Here is a 15,429-nt window from a genome sequence, read left to right on the forward strand (position 1 = left end):
GAAGGGTCCGTTAACGGACCTAAATTTCTTCTAAACAGACCCCTGCCAACTATCACTTGGATTTGAAATCGAATCACCTCATTTGGAGGAGAGCACTCTATCCCCTAAACAACCACGGCTCTTCCATTTTGATATGTATGTTACCGGCAAAGTTTGCAAGTCAACATTCTGTGGAATGTCAAGGCGTTGTTATACCTGAACTAGCCAGTGCCTTAAAGGACTCTTATTTCTCACATTTTCTAAGCATTCAATGTAATGAAAAACCTGCAAAGTATAAAATATGTCTATGATTCGTTTCGAATGTAATAAAATGTAATTCAAACGTCTTTGAAGCTTACCATAACAGAGCAAGTAGATTAATTTTAATTTCTTCATTTGTATATGAAAATTTTGTTTCCCTTCATATGGCATGGATTCTTCAAGGCATACATTTTGTTTTATCCAACTTTCATTTTCTCTACGCATCTTGAATACATTTATTTAATGGCCCTCTCATTATTTTTTACGAATAACATTTAAATTATTGAATAATGCGCGTGATTTACAGAATAGCCTTATCAGGATCTTTTTTCTTACTTTGCCTAAATATCATTTGTCATTCTATAGAATGCGTAGCTATTACATTATAGTGTCTAGGGAAAGTATGTAATAATTCTCATATTTCGTGCTTGGCAAAAAAAAAAAAAAAAAAAAAAAAAAAACTGGCATTCTATGCAATGCCATGGAATGCTGTATTATTTATTATTTATAAGAAAATGTATTATTTATTGAAGGAGTAAATCATGTGCTATTTTCTGAATATAAATTCATGTATCTAGTTTCAAAAGTATAATTTAGAATTATTAAATAATGTAATTTCTCATTCCATCGAAATTAGATTATTCCATTAAATAATCAGCACAATTTCCCATTAGAAAATTTATATTTTTTCTGAATTTTTTTGTGAGTATGCTATAAAAATTGCGAATAATTAAAAAATTAATAACAGTACATATTTTTACTTTTCAGAAGAAAATAATGTTTACTATTTGTTGAAATAAAAAAAAATTGTATTTTGCTAATAACCTGAAAGTTGTAAAAATCGCAGAATCAATTTATTCCAAATAAAGCTTCATATAACTTTCCCCCTGAATTCCTGTTTTTAATGTATGGGTAAATGCATATTTTGTAAACTCCATTTAAATAAAATTTATTGAGAGTAAATCAGAAAATTTCACTGTTATTGTTTTTAAATTTGTGAAATTTTTTTTACCGATAACTCAAAAATAATTTATTAAAAACTTTTGCAAATTTTCCGATTTGTAGATTTCTATATTTTAATGAAAGAAATATAGAATCATTCATTCTGGGGAAGGGGGTTGATTATGAGACGGACGCGCTGCCTAGTTCGCTATCGAGGCTCAGTGAGGGGTTACTAACTGCTGACTAAATAATAATAATAAAGTATAGTGTCTTTCTATTTGTATAATACCAGATTTCAATGCATACCCATAGTATTAATTCTTATCTTTTATTCCGGAACTTTAAGAATCGAAGGAAAGATCAAAGACGTAAAGCGTTTTCCAAAATAAAATTCGCAAAACATTAAGAACAAGTAAAGAAAATTACTTATTCTACCAGTAAGGAGAGGCTAAAATTTGGCTACTTTTTTCGAATGAACCGCCATTCCTTAAGCCAATCAGTGACCAGCCGACTAAGGGGGTTGCTTTTTTTTCACTTCGCATAATTAGGTAAATCAACGCCTTTATTGTAAGTGGCAGCACAATAACTCAGTTAGCTTAGATTTAAAGTTCAAATTTCGTGATGTCTTTGTACCATTTTTCTCGGTCAAATTTAAAAATAATTCTGTTCTTTTTTTTTTAAATGAAAGATAAGAATTTAACCTTAATTTTCCCTTCTTAAAAACTAGATGAAAGAAAAACTACTATGGATAAAAACTGTTGGAAGTTGGAATGAGTTTTTCGAATTTAAAAAATAGTAAAAAAAATTTTTAATTTAATTCCAGACAGGATAATAAAGATATTTTTATTTTCTTTCGTTTCCAAAATACAGAACGTTATTATCTTGAAAATTGACGATTTTATGCAGTACTTGAACTGTCCATAGAATAACATGGGGATTGCTTTTCTCCCGATCGAGCGAGCGAACGGCCTTAAAGTCTATTTGAAGCAGTAGAGTTATTAACTGGTATTTTTTTCCTCATAATATGTTTATAGTATCTTTGACATTATTAGATTTTCTATAAAGAAATTTTGTGAAAAAAAATTCCAATGAGTACATATTTTTTTTAAAAATTTTTTTAGCTTAACTTATCTATTTTGATATAAGATTAAAAATGAATATTTTAATATAAAAATGATTAAATATTTATTTATTGATGAATCTATCATATTAAAGTTGAAACTTTGTTTTAATAGTTAAAGAACAGGGATCTGTGTCCAAGCCAAATTTATTACCACTTAGCGGTACCTTTACAAAATACTTCACTATATCTGAATCAGCACTGTGGTAAGCACATGTTAGATGTGGAATTCGTATTGACCCAGCCGGGTTCCAATCCCTGCCGATACTGGGATTGGAACCCGGATCACCTCATCGAAAGGTGACCAAATAATTTTTAAAAATTATTCAAAGAAAAACTTTTTTCCATCTATTATATTATAAAATATAATATTTTCCATATGTTATAAACTTACTCGTAAAGGGTCGTAAGGTTCTTACAACTGTAAACTTACTCATATTCCATATGTTATAAACTTACTGAAAACATAAAAGCTGCTCTGATTCTATACAAAAGAATTGTCAACCTAGGGATTAGCATAAACGCTGCAAGTAGTACTTGCGTTATGCTTATGTCCACTTTAGTTCATGTAATGTTTTCGATATAACTATTTGTCTTTTAATTTAAAAATATTAAAATTAACCCCAGTTCATGACATGCAGGGGTCGCATTCCCCCTAAAATTCATGAAATTCCTAAAACTATGTGCAAACCCTAAAATTCCTAAAAGTCTGATAAAATTTTGTTGGTGTTCCTAAAAAATTAGAGTTATAGGCTAAATATAAATAAATAAGCAATGATCTAAAATATAAGAATTTAACTACATTAATTAAAACTGTTTTAATTTTGCCACATGGGAATTCTGATCCTGAGAGAGGTTTTTCGATAAATAAAGCAATGCTTAATGTGAGTCACCATGAGAATACTATTATGTCTCTTAGACTAATCAAAGATACCATTTGAAATTATGGAGGAGTGTTGAAGATCACCACAACACTATTGAGGGCAGTAAAAGAATCTCACAAATCATATCAAGAATATATTAGAAAAATCATCATGATTAATTTGTTTTTCTCTAACTTCTAATATCAATTGCTGATTTGAAATCTAGTAATATCACACAATAGTTTTTCTTCATAAAGTAAGGTAAAGAGTAATAATAATATAGTTTTGATTAAGAACAAGGGCGGCGCCAGTAGGGGGTCAGGGGGGGCTGGAGCACCCCCGTCGGGCATGGCCAGCCCCCCCATCGGGAAAAATTTAAAGTCTCGTCGGGAAAGTAGTCTGGTCACATTTTTTTTTCTAAAAAATGTCAAAAATTCATTTACAAATGCCTAATAAAAATTTTTGTAGTTGACTTTTTATTTATTTATTTTTAAGAATTAGTAACAAAATTTAGTAAAATATATTGTAAATTCTATGTAATTGTAGTTTCACTGCACTATTCCTAACTTTGCTCATACATTGTTAAACTAGAGTCCGGATGCGATTAGACATGGTTGAAATTGAAGACTTTTCGAAGACCCATAGAAATCTTTTCCCCTCAAACACATCTTGATTTTCTTGGAAACTTATCTTTCAAACTGCTATTCTTTTTTCTCGACAACTGAGGAGGGGATAGATAATCACCCCTCTTTACTGGGAGAATAACTGACAAAAGCCTGAGGGACAGAGAGAGAGAGGCAGCTCCTCTTTACAAATTCTTTTTTATGTAACATGTTTATTAATGGTTTATGGGATCACATAATTGCTTTGTGAAATTTTCAAGCAAAATGAAAGTAAAAGAATAAAATAAAAAAAATTCAGTTTTAATTTTTTTAATACTTTTAAATGAGGAAAATCATTTACTTATTCAGATTCAAGGTTTATATTTTAATCAACGCATTAAATAAGCAGTCGGAAAAAAAAGAAAAACAAACAGTAACAAAATATTTGTAATTTATTTTAATTTTTTTGGCTGATTTAATTTATTATTTTTTTTAAAATCATTTTCTTAGTAGTAAAAAGATTGTTGATTGATTCAGAGAAACAATTAAACTGTCCGTATTCAATATCTTAAAATATATATTAATCAACATAATAGATTCTCACTGACTTATTTTATGTACAGTGTATGAAATGGAAAAAGGGAACACCTTGATTAACTTTTGATTTAATCGTATATTCACATATAAAGAGTCAATACCATATTTTTACGAAAAAGAGCACTAAAGCGCATTTTGTTCAGGATAAACATGCAAGTTTGTCAAAAGTTTAGTTTTAGGTTTTTAATTTTCAAAATGCGGAAACAGCCGCAATCTGGAAGATGATACTGTCCAAAGTTATGGCAAAAAGAGAGATGGAAAGTTTGGGTCCTTTAATTTTAACTTCATACTTCGATTATAGCGCATTATCTCGAGAACTTCTTGAGTGTATTGAAAAATGTATACATTAAATTATAAAAAAGAAAAAAAAAATTATGCACAAATTTTTAAGCAAAAATAATTTTAAATAATTATTTGTTATTTTTTTACTAGTTTATTAAATAATAATAAAATATATTGAATTGCATGTTCTACATATTTTTACATCCTTTTAATTTCAAAACACAAACTTTCAGAGCAATCGATCGATTAGTTTCTGAGTTCAAATTTTAAAAATGTCGGTTGTTTAAATTTCATTTATCTTTAATTATTCAATCAATTTTATTCAAATTTTGTATTTTACAATTTAAAATTACCTTCCACAAAATAATATAAAAATTTGTATGTCTTGCTATTTTATTTTATTCTATCCGTCGTTGAACAGCTGACCTAATTTTCGGGTTTACGACTACTAAAGTTTAACTCCGTAGCCTTGTAATTTTGAACCAGAGCCATTTTTAAGGATGGGCCCTGGCCCCGAGTTCTGATGGGGCCCCCGAAAAGTCTAAAATCTCATTGCATTAATTTTTTTTTTTTAAATTCTAACTCATTTATTATTTATAACTCAAGAGGACCACCAGATCCCACTTTTTTCTTCTTTTTTTAAAGTTTTATTCAGAGATTTATTCAGATTATTTTTTCTTTTTTACTTAGTTGGATGCTTTTCAAAATCTAATCGAAGTGCTTACAAACATAAAATAATTGTTATTCTTCACTTTTCTAACCAAAAGAGCAATAAAACGCTTTTTCTACTGATGAAAATATCCCCACTTTCGTAGCTACCACCCACAGAGTTGTTAAATATAGCCTCCTCACTTTACACTGTGAGAATATGTTTTTAGCTTCTTGATATTGCCTAGGGGCTCTTTTCTCCTAACTTCGGAAATATCAGATATCCACAGAAACACCCTTTTGTTTGATTTCTGGTCATAAATTTCTAAGAAGAAAACATTTCTAGGGCTGTAGATAGGGGGAGGGTCTTGTTAGAATCTGTCTTGAGATTTCCATACTGTCCTTAAATTGGGACTCGTTCAATTCGAATTTTTCTCTCTTACAAAATTTAGAAGATATTTTTTCTAATTTATTATAAAAGCTTTTCTTTCCTTTAATCATCCTAAATGTTTCAACTAGCATAATTGTTTACTTTATTTAGTTATTGTAGTTGATTTAATTCTGTTATTTTTCAAATCAATCGTAAGAGAATGAAATAGGAATTTCTATATCAACTTTTTGTAGGATATTAAGAAGACATAAATCTTTCACATGGAGGTAAGCAAATGTTTCTATTAAATCAATTTTGGTAAATCAATCAAAACGTGTAAGATTTGAGCAGTTTTTTTTATTGAGATTTTTACATTGAGATTTTTTTGTTTTGTTTATTTATTTAAATGGCGGGCCACTATTCAATTCCCTCTTTGACTGGCCTGTTTGCCAAAACTCTTGATTTGGTCTGTTCCGGATAAAATTGATATAACAAATGTATTTTAATTTTACTTACTGCTAATAGACAGAAACAACATATGATTTTGTTTAATAGAGCATTGAAATCAAATGATCATCAGCTAAAAAAATGTTACAACATGAGAAAAAAATTGTCTAAAACTCCTGTATGATCAAATTTTCCATGTTTCCCCTAAATATGAAATATGTTTAATTTGTAATATTATAGTTCGTACACGAAATTAATTAATTTAGTTAGCTTACGATTTTATTGTTTATTGATCATTCTATTTTTAACTCCTCTTTGTTGTTATTATGCGTTTAAAGTTAATAAGGCTTCTCAATTTTTTCATTAATAAGGCTTTTAAATTTCCTAATCAAAGTCGAAGCAATTTCTTAAAGTTATAAATCGAAACTATATATAAAAATTTGACAGCTTTGTTTTTATTTTAACCGTGTGCATTTAATTTAATGAAATAAAAATAAATAAAGAAGTGGAAAAAATGTAAATAAATGACTGAATAAAAAAAAAAAAAACTTTGTTGTCATATCATCTTTTGAATAATTTGAGTATTAATAAGTTATATAAAAATACGCAAATTTTTAGTTTAAAAGGTAAAAAATAAATTTGATTTGTTTAAAAGATAATTATACTCCATCATGAGACTATTTAATATCTGTTCCTAAGGATTAGAATTCTTTTCATTTTACTTTATTGTAAAAATGATATATACTTAATATTTTCATGTGATATGCTGCAGTTTTAAATACCTAAGAGATGATTGAAATTGTCAATTCAAAAATCAATTAGTATTTAAACAATTAATACGTAAAAAAATAATTGTCGCAAGCAAATTAATATTAAGTAAGAACGAAACAAAAATGATATCAATATATGCTGAATCACTAGTGAGACAGGTGGGATGAACGACATCGAAACCAATTTGATTGAATAGTAAAACTAGAAGGTGTTTCTAAAATCCGGAAATCAATCAAGCTTCAATTTTTTTTCTTCTTTTTTTTGTCACGAAATTTATCAGGGGCTATTCGTTAGATTTCAATATGTGTTATGTTTTTTCATAGATTAAATATTAAACATTAACAAATATTTGTCTTTTAAAACCTTTCACTCTATAATAATTATTAATTCTATATTAATTCTATAATAATCTTATAATAATTATTCTATAATTGTAATTCTAAAACTAATTGCTAATTGATATAAAGCGTTAGTGTGTATATATTAAATGTCTTCCATCGGCGGAACCCCGACATTACGATTAAAGTTTATTAAGGTAATTACGAATATTATAACCTAAAAACAGACTATTTTTAAAATATTTAATTCGAGGAATGTAGATTTTTCCTCGTTTTACCATTTTCAATCTTAAATAAGGTTTTATATCCGACAGTTAAGTTTGCAGTTCTTGAGTTATATCTAATCTAGTTTTGAATAATTTTTGGTGTATATACATAAGCTGAAAATGAATAAGATAAGCCGAATTATGGTTGGTTTACTTCTAAATGAACTGATCAATTTGGAAAGCATTTTTCAAGAATGTTAAGTATCCAAATGACTTAATTTATTGAATTTAAAAATATCCGCAAGGCAGGTTTGTATATTTGGGGCTGATGATTATGAAATCTAACACAAAACTGTGAGATCGGGGCCTCTATTCCAGCTGATGGCAGTTTTTAATTATTATTTCTTAATACTGAAAAATGTTTTTCGTATTTTTTTTAAGTATGCATGTTAATAACTAGTAATTTAACAATTATTTAAAGAACTGGAAGGCTCCGCTACCTGTTCATTTTGCTCACTAACTCTCGTGGTTGCTTCTGCATTCATTGCAGGTTTAGAGGAAAAACGGTTTATATCCCTTTTTTTCTACAAAAATTACGATTGAATTACCATTTACATTTTGAAGGTGATTAAATTTAAGTAAATCAATAAAATTGGTGCCAATCAATAAAATTGGGAAATAGGTACCTGCCGCAGAGTTATTACTCAATAAAGTTGGACTCAAGGGATAGAGCATTCTCCTCCGAATGAGGTGCACCGAGTTCGAATCCCAGTGATGGCTGAGTGATGAATTCCACACCCGGCTTTTACCGACCACAGTGCTGACGTGAAATATCCTCAGTGGTAAGCGGATCATTTCTTAGAGTTCCCTTGGTATCAGACTAACCGTAGGAGGATTTCGTGGTTTTCCTCCATGTAACTCAAATGCGGGCTATCAAAACGTCCTCCACGAATGCAAAAATTTCTTCCACTACTTGATCCTGGAGTTCTCTTGTCTGCTGGATTAGGTTCAAAATTGCAAGGCTACGGAATTAAACATTAGTAGTAGTAAGCTCGAATTTTTGGAATTTTTTCTAGTTGTGCATAAATTTTTTATTGTTTGAGTTGCATTGTTTGAGTAGAATATTTAATTGAGAGCACTGTAGAATCTTATGATGGATGTGCATATATTGTTTATTTATTCAGATATCACTTTTATATTTTTTCTTTGTTAATATTTGAATCATGATAAATTTTTTAACAGAACAAATATGTCTATGTCATATTAATTATTTTTCGTATATTAAAAATTATTGCTTATTTTCAAAATTATCTTAGCCCCCCTGTCGGGGCATTGCTGACCCCCTGTCGGGCTAAGTCTAGCGCCACTCTTGATTAAGAAGGTAAGAATTAAATAAAAATCCAAGTTGGTGTTAATTTATTTTTTCTCTTGATTTATTATCACTTTTACCTGTTCCTGAATTATGCACTTAATTTCTGATAGGTAATATGTAAAGTTGAAATTTAATTTTTACACTTTAGAGATTTCATTCTTGACTTAATAAATTTCAGAGCTTTATTTTATGGCTTGCAATTATTTATGATATGTGAGGATGAATTGTAATAATCTTCTGTTATGTAATAAACTACCGTGTGATCTGTCTTTATCCTAGCAAAATCATATATTACCCCTAAAATTTACCTAAAATTTTTTGAAAAAGTTCCTAAAATTACCCTAAAATTTTAAAAAACTTTGCTGCTACCCCTGTGTCATGTCTTATTTTTTTTCAGCTGCTACCTTCTGACTGTTTGAAGAAACTAGCTGACTAGAAAAAGCTGAAAAATTTGGTGAAGTTCTTGCCACTGCCAACGACCGGGAAGGCAGGAAAACTAAGTTTGTCTCAACTGACAGTTTTGTTTTAGAAACAATTGATTGTATTAAAGAATATAATATATTATAGAAATTAGTATATTGTTCTTTACTGATTAATAAAAGCTATATTTCATTTGCACATTTGACTACTATAGAGAATAGATAATAAGATAACCGAATAGATATTTTGGCAACACTTTAATGGACAAAGGCTATAAGTAAATTAAATCGCAACTTATTCTGCCATGCTTACCCTTTTTTAAATCAGAAATCTGAGGAAGTGACTCCTGTTATTTTATTATGACAATATCAGTGTAAATATTGCTTTTTTTTTTTTTTTTTTCTTTTTAATCAGTTTTCTTAAAATCAAACCTGATGCTTTGAAGATAAGGAATTTTGTTTTCCATACATACTATTTAAGTAAAATACAGATAATATAGTACTAAAACGTCACAGAAAAAAAGTTTATCGTTTTAAATTAAACATATTGTAATTTTAATCTACATAGTAAAATATAGATGCTGTGAAAATTATTGCACAAATCACTTAAAATATTAAAATTATTTCTCAGTATAAATGGCTGCTTGTACCCTGAAAAAGAGAAGAAATATCTTAACAAAACTATTTACTTTCTAGCTTATTTTCTAGAATATTAGTAAAATATACCTGCCTACCCAAACTTATTAAATATTAATAACTAAGCTGCAGACTTTAAAATTTAAGTTTTGGTAATGTCAAATAATTTAATTTTAAACAAGCTAGAATGGTTTTGTTATCCGCTTTTTCCAGGCTACAAACAGGCATGAATATTTTCAAAAGCTAATTTTTACTTTCTCAAATAACGTTATTTTGGCGATTGTCGGCATTCCACAGCATTCGTTTTTTGAATATCGTGTTGACGATGTCGGTTGACATAGTACAACGTTTGTAAATGCAGAGAGATGTCGATCGACGTTCCCCAACGTTTTTACAATATTGTTTTGCAATATTGAATATACGTTATAAAAGTGGTCCATTTTTATATTGTACAATATTTCGCTACGATATTGTACAATGTTCAAAGCTAAGTTTTTACGATATCGTTTTTGTGAATTGTGCTACTTGGGAAAGCAATGGATATCATTCATAAACGTTTTATTTCTGATATTAGTATGTTTTTGTTTTCAAGACTAAGAATTCACCTGAATTTTGAAAAGTAAATATAATTTACTGACTGTTTATCAGAAAATAATACGTAATAAATTAAATTCATAATAACGCTTTATAATAAAGGATCCACGTGTTTTTTTTGTAGGCTGAAATGAAACGATTTTCCTTTGTCTTTTAAATGTATTTTAAACAAGAACATTTTTGTAGATTTATTTAAATGCTGCTCGGCCGCCGCAAAACCTATTTATCTATGAAAAAAAATTTAGTTTCATAAAAATGTATTAGTTTATAAAGTAATGGTTCTTCTATTCGCGATCGCAACACTCGAATACGCCATCTGGGGGTGGGGAGAGACCGGTTTCATGCCTTTAGCACTTCTCCCTTCCCTCTCCTCCTCTTTTCAGTTGTATAGGAATGTACTACGATATTTTCCCTTTTCTTAACATTTTTCCTTTTTATTTAATCAAAATATTTTTTAAAATTTCCATGATACTTTTCTTTAGAACTATGTTTAATGCAGTTTTCAGTTTCATATAGTGTTTCAAGTTGAAAGATTTTAATCTATATGAAAATCAAGAGAGAAACTAACGTACTTCTTTCCTCTATGACTTTCCACACGCTAATGGGGAAAGCATGTGAAGTGTTGCCATAGGAAAAGAATTCTGCTCTACGCCACCTGCAGCCCATTTCGATCGCCAATCGTCCTCGGTCATCGATTGGCAACCCTCATCCTTTCCCTTATGAAAAAATCGAGGTATATTTGAAAGGTATAAAGGAGGTTGTTATTTAAATACGTCGTTAAGGCCGTTCGCTTGCTCGATCGGGAGAAAAGCAACCCTCATGTTATTCTATGGACAGTTCAGTACTGCATAAAATCGTCAATTTTCAAGATAATAACGTTCTGTTTTTTGGAAACGAAAGAAAATAAAAATATCTATATTATCCGGTCTGGAATTAAATTAAAAAAATTTTTTACTATTTTTTAAATTCAAAAAACTTATTCCAACTTCCAACAGTTTTTATCCATAGTAGTTTTTCTCTCATCGAGTTTTTAAGAAGGGAAAATTAAGGTTAAATTCTTATCTTTCATTTAAAAAAAAAAAGAACAGAATTATTTTTAAATTTGACCGAGAAAAATGGTACAAAGACATCACGAAATTTGAACTTTAAATCTAAGCTAACTGAGTTATTGTGCTGCCACCTACAATGAAGGCGTTGATTTACCTAATTATGCGAAGTGAAAAAAAAGCAACCCCCTTAGTCGGCTGGTCATTGATTGGTTTAAGGAATGGCGGTTCATTCGAAAAAAAGTAGCCAAATTTTAGCCTCTCCTTACTGGTAGAATAAGTAATTTTCTTTACTTGTAGAAATTTCTTAATGTTTTGCGAATTTTATTTTGGAAAACGCTTTACGTCTTCGATCTTTCCTTCGGTTCTTAAAGTTCAGGAGTGAAAGATAAGAATTAATATTATGGGCATGCATTGAAATCTGGTATTATACATATAGAAAGACACTATACTTTATTATTATTATTTAGTCAGCAGTTAGTAACCCCTCACCGAGCCTCGATAGCGAACTAGGCAGCGCGTCAGTCTCATAATCAACCCCCCCCCTCCCTGAACAAATGATTTCATTAAAATATAGAAATCTACAAATCGGAAATTTTCAAAAGTTTTTAATAAAATATTTTTGAGTTATCGGTAAAAAAATTTAAAAACATTAACTGTGAAATCTTCTGTTTCACTCTCAATAAATTCTATTTAAATAGAGTTTACAAAACATACATTTGCCCATACATTAAAAACAGGAATTCAGAGGAAAAGTTATATGAATAAATTGATTCTGCGATTTTTACAACTTCCAGGCTATTAGTAAAATGCAATTTTTTTATTTCAACAGATAGTAAATATTATTTTCTTCGGAAAAGTAAAAATATGTACTGTTATCAATTTTTTTTATTACTCGTAATTTTTAGAGCAAAACAGCAAACATGCAAAAGAATTCAGAAAAAATATGCATTTTCTAATGGGAAATTGTGCTGATTATTTAATGAAATAATCCAATTTCGATGGAATGAGAAATTACATGATTTAATAATTTTAAATTAAACTTTTGAAGCTAGATACATGAATTTATCTTCAGAAAATAACACATGATTTACCCCTTCAATAAATAATACATTTTCTTATTTTTGATCAATAAATAAAACATAGTTACGAAAAATATTTTGTCTAATCAATAGAAGAAAATATTTAAAACATTTGATATGATCTATTCTCTGAAATGAAGCTAAAGCTTTCTAGCTTTTGTCTGATTAAAATAATTCTTTATTTCTTAAAATTAGACAAATATCCTACTTTACATAATAAGCGTATTTTTATATAACAAATTCTTGAATTTCTTTAGTGGGGAAAATGTTACTTTACATATAGGTTATGTAATAAAAAAAATCAGCGAATGAAAGATAATAAATTGAAAGATAATACTCATTTCGTTCTATTGAAATATCATTTGTTTCAAGATTAAATTTATACATTTACTTTTAATCCAGACATTACACTTCAATGAAAGCTAATTTCCAGTTCATTTCCCACTTTATAATTTCCAATTTTATTTCACAGGTGCTTACAACTGCTGAAATAAGTTCCGGAATATTTAATATTGAAAAATTAAAATAGCAGCAAAATCCGAGCCTATTAATGTTTGCGCATCAAAAAAAAAAAAAAAAAAAAAAAAAACAGAGAAACAAAATTCTAAATATTTAGAACTTGCTATTTGGTTAATTTAATTTTAAGTTTATGAAAAGTATTGAAATCATACGTATATAATTTACCAAATTACAGCCCTGCAAAAAAAGAACAGTTTCGAAGAACTCAAAATGTTTCAAATGCAATTTTAGAATTTTTAACGAAATGAAAGTAATTGTTTTTGAAATGTGCAGGGTGAAATAATATTACCTTTCAAACTTTGTTGCACAATTTACGTAGAGACAAATCACGTTGCCTGTTTTATTAAATAAAGTTTTAAAATGCTTCGTAAAATTTTTTAATAAAACTCAGTTATGAATCTTTAATTCAGGGCTGTATCAACGCCTCCTATAACTGAAAGTCTCCACACGGTTTTTAATAGGTAGTCTGATCAGACCACTGTGAAGGATATCCACTTTCCGAACGAGTCATTTAATACATAATCTAGTTAAAATAAGAAAGTGGTAGCAAATATATGACTAAAAATTTGTTTCATTTATGAATATTATTGGTTTGCCTTACTCACTTGTCAACCTCTACAGATTCAATTCTCAAATATAGATGATAAATTTCTCTCAATTACTTTTATTATTATTAACTTTTATTACTTTTATTATTATTAGCGAAAAGGTTTTGGGTTCATGAGCACAACTGGCTCACTTTTTGAATAGTCTGCGCGGACTACTTATAAAAGGCCGTGTGGAGACTTTCTAATGTAGGAGGTGATGGCTGTATGCATGCATCATTTGTTACCGGGGCAAAGTATGAGACATCGGCATTCAGTGGCGTAGCGAGGGGTGGGCAAGGGGGGCATCATGCCCCGGGCGCTACTCACAAAGGGGCGCCAAATGGTTCGCAAAACAAAAAATTGCTGGATAATTTTTTTTATTATGATTTATTTCTGGAAAATATATTTTAAATTAGTGCCAGTGTGATATAATAAATGTTAATTCATAAATATTATTCATAATATTTAATTCATAAATATTATTCATAATATTTAATTCATAAATATTATTCATAATATTTAATTCATAATGTCACTTTAATAGTCTAAATCAAACTGTAATAATATATTCATAATACAAAATGGCTCGTCTTTTCTACTGGCAGACCTGTGTCTGTCTAACTCGACCTGCGTCTGTCAGCACTTCCTTCTATGCTGTGTGGTTACATAAATTATCTCATAATATGTTAAAATAAATATTTGCAGTGTACAAAATACAAACATTCTTTCTTTCAGAAATCTATTTATTTTTATTTGTATAAAAACAATGTAGCTTACGCTTGTTATTTTAAAACGGTAACCATAACACTCTAATGTACTTATATGTACAGTCACGGGAAAAAAAGTGTCCGGAAAATAACAACTAAAGGATCGTCTATTTTTTAATATAGATACTTCTCAGACACACAACAAATACAACGTTTTGTCATTTCTAAGAAAGGGCACAAACAACGCCATATTTGTTGTGTGCCTGAGAATTATCTGTTTTTTAAAAAAAAAAAGATTATTTGTTACTTTCCGGATACTTTTTTCCGTGACTGTACATATCCGTGACATTTGAGACAGGTTGTGGAAGTCAGCGAAAAATTAGTGAAATACCCGAAATAGTAACTTTTAAGTTATTTTGGGGGTGTATTTTTCAGTTTTGCTTCCTTGTCATCGCGCTCTGCTTAGAAAAAATGAAATGTTATTAAATATTAAATGTTATATATAAGTTTAATGTCAGCATAAATTATATTGTATATTTCACTATGTTACTACCTTTCAAGTTCAAGGCATTCTTGGTAAGTAATAAATCAAATATGATTACTTACTACATCTACTCGACGATTCTATTATTAAGTGAATAGAGTATGAAAAAATTTGCTAACAGAAAAATTTGTTGTTCTCATATTTGCCACCACAGATTCAAAATGAATTCATTCATCTTCTGGCATCTACAATTCGAAATCAACTAACAAACGATATCAAAATAAATAAATATTATGGACTTTTGTTTGATTCAACTTCTGATATCTCTCACCGAGAACAAATGTCCCAAGTCGCTAGGTATGTAGATACTGGTTTTATCAATAAAAAAGTTTCCATCAAAGAATCTTTTTTGAGTTTTATTGAAATACATGCTAAAGATGCAGCCTCGATCGAAAATACAATTTTAAAGAAATTAAATTACGATGAAATTTCATTAACAAACTGCAGATCACAATGTTACGATAATGCTGCCGTGATGGCAGGTCACACATCTGAAA

The 15,429-nt window shown here is 29.1% G+C and overlaps 1 long non-coding RNA gene across 4 annotated transcripts in view; it reads left to right on the forward strand.

Moving 5' to 3' along the window:
- Window positions 1–9,416, forward strand: part of LOC147801151 (uncharacterized) — a 28,372-nt gene extending 18,956 nt beyond the window's left edge. For all 4 annotated transcript variants that reach the window (XR_015430326.1, XR_015430323.1, XR_015430324.1 and 1 more), the window contains exon 3: window positions 9,196–9,416. This is a non-coding gene — a long non-coding RNA (uncharacterized LOC147801151). The remainder of the gene's footprint in view (window positions 1–9,195) is intronic.
- The last annotated feature ends 6,013 nt before the right edge of the window (window positions 9,417–15,429 follow it).

The sequence above is a fragment of the Parasteatoda tepidariorum genome, chromosome 11 (genome assembly GCF_982258835.1).
Source record: "Parasteatoda tepidariorum strain Cologne lab strain chromosome 11, Ptep-v5.0, whole genome shotgun sequence".
NCBI classification, from domain to species: domain Eukaryota; kingdom Metazoa; phylum Arthropoda; class Arachnida; order Araneae; family Theridiidae; genus Parasteatoda; species Parasteatoda tepidariorum.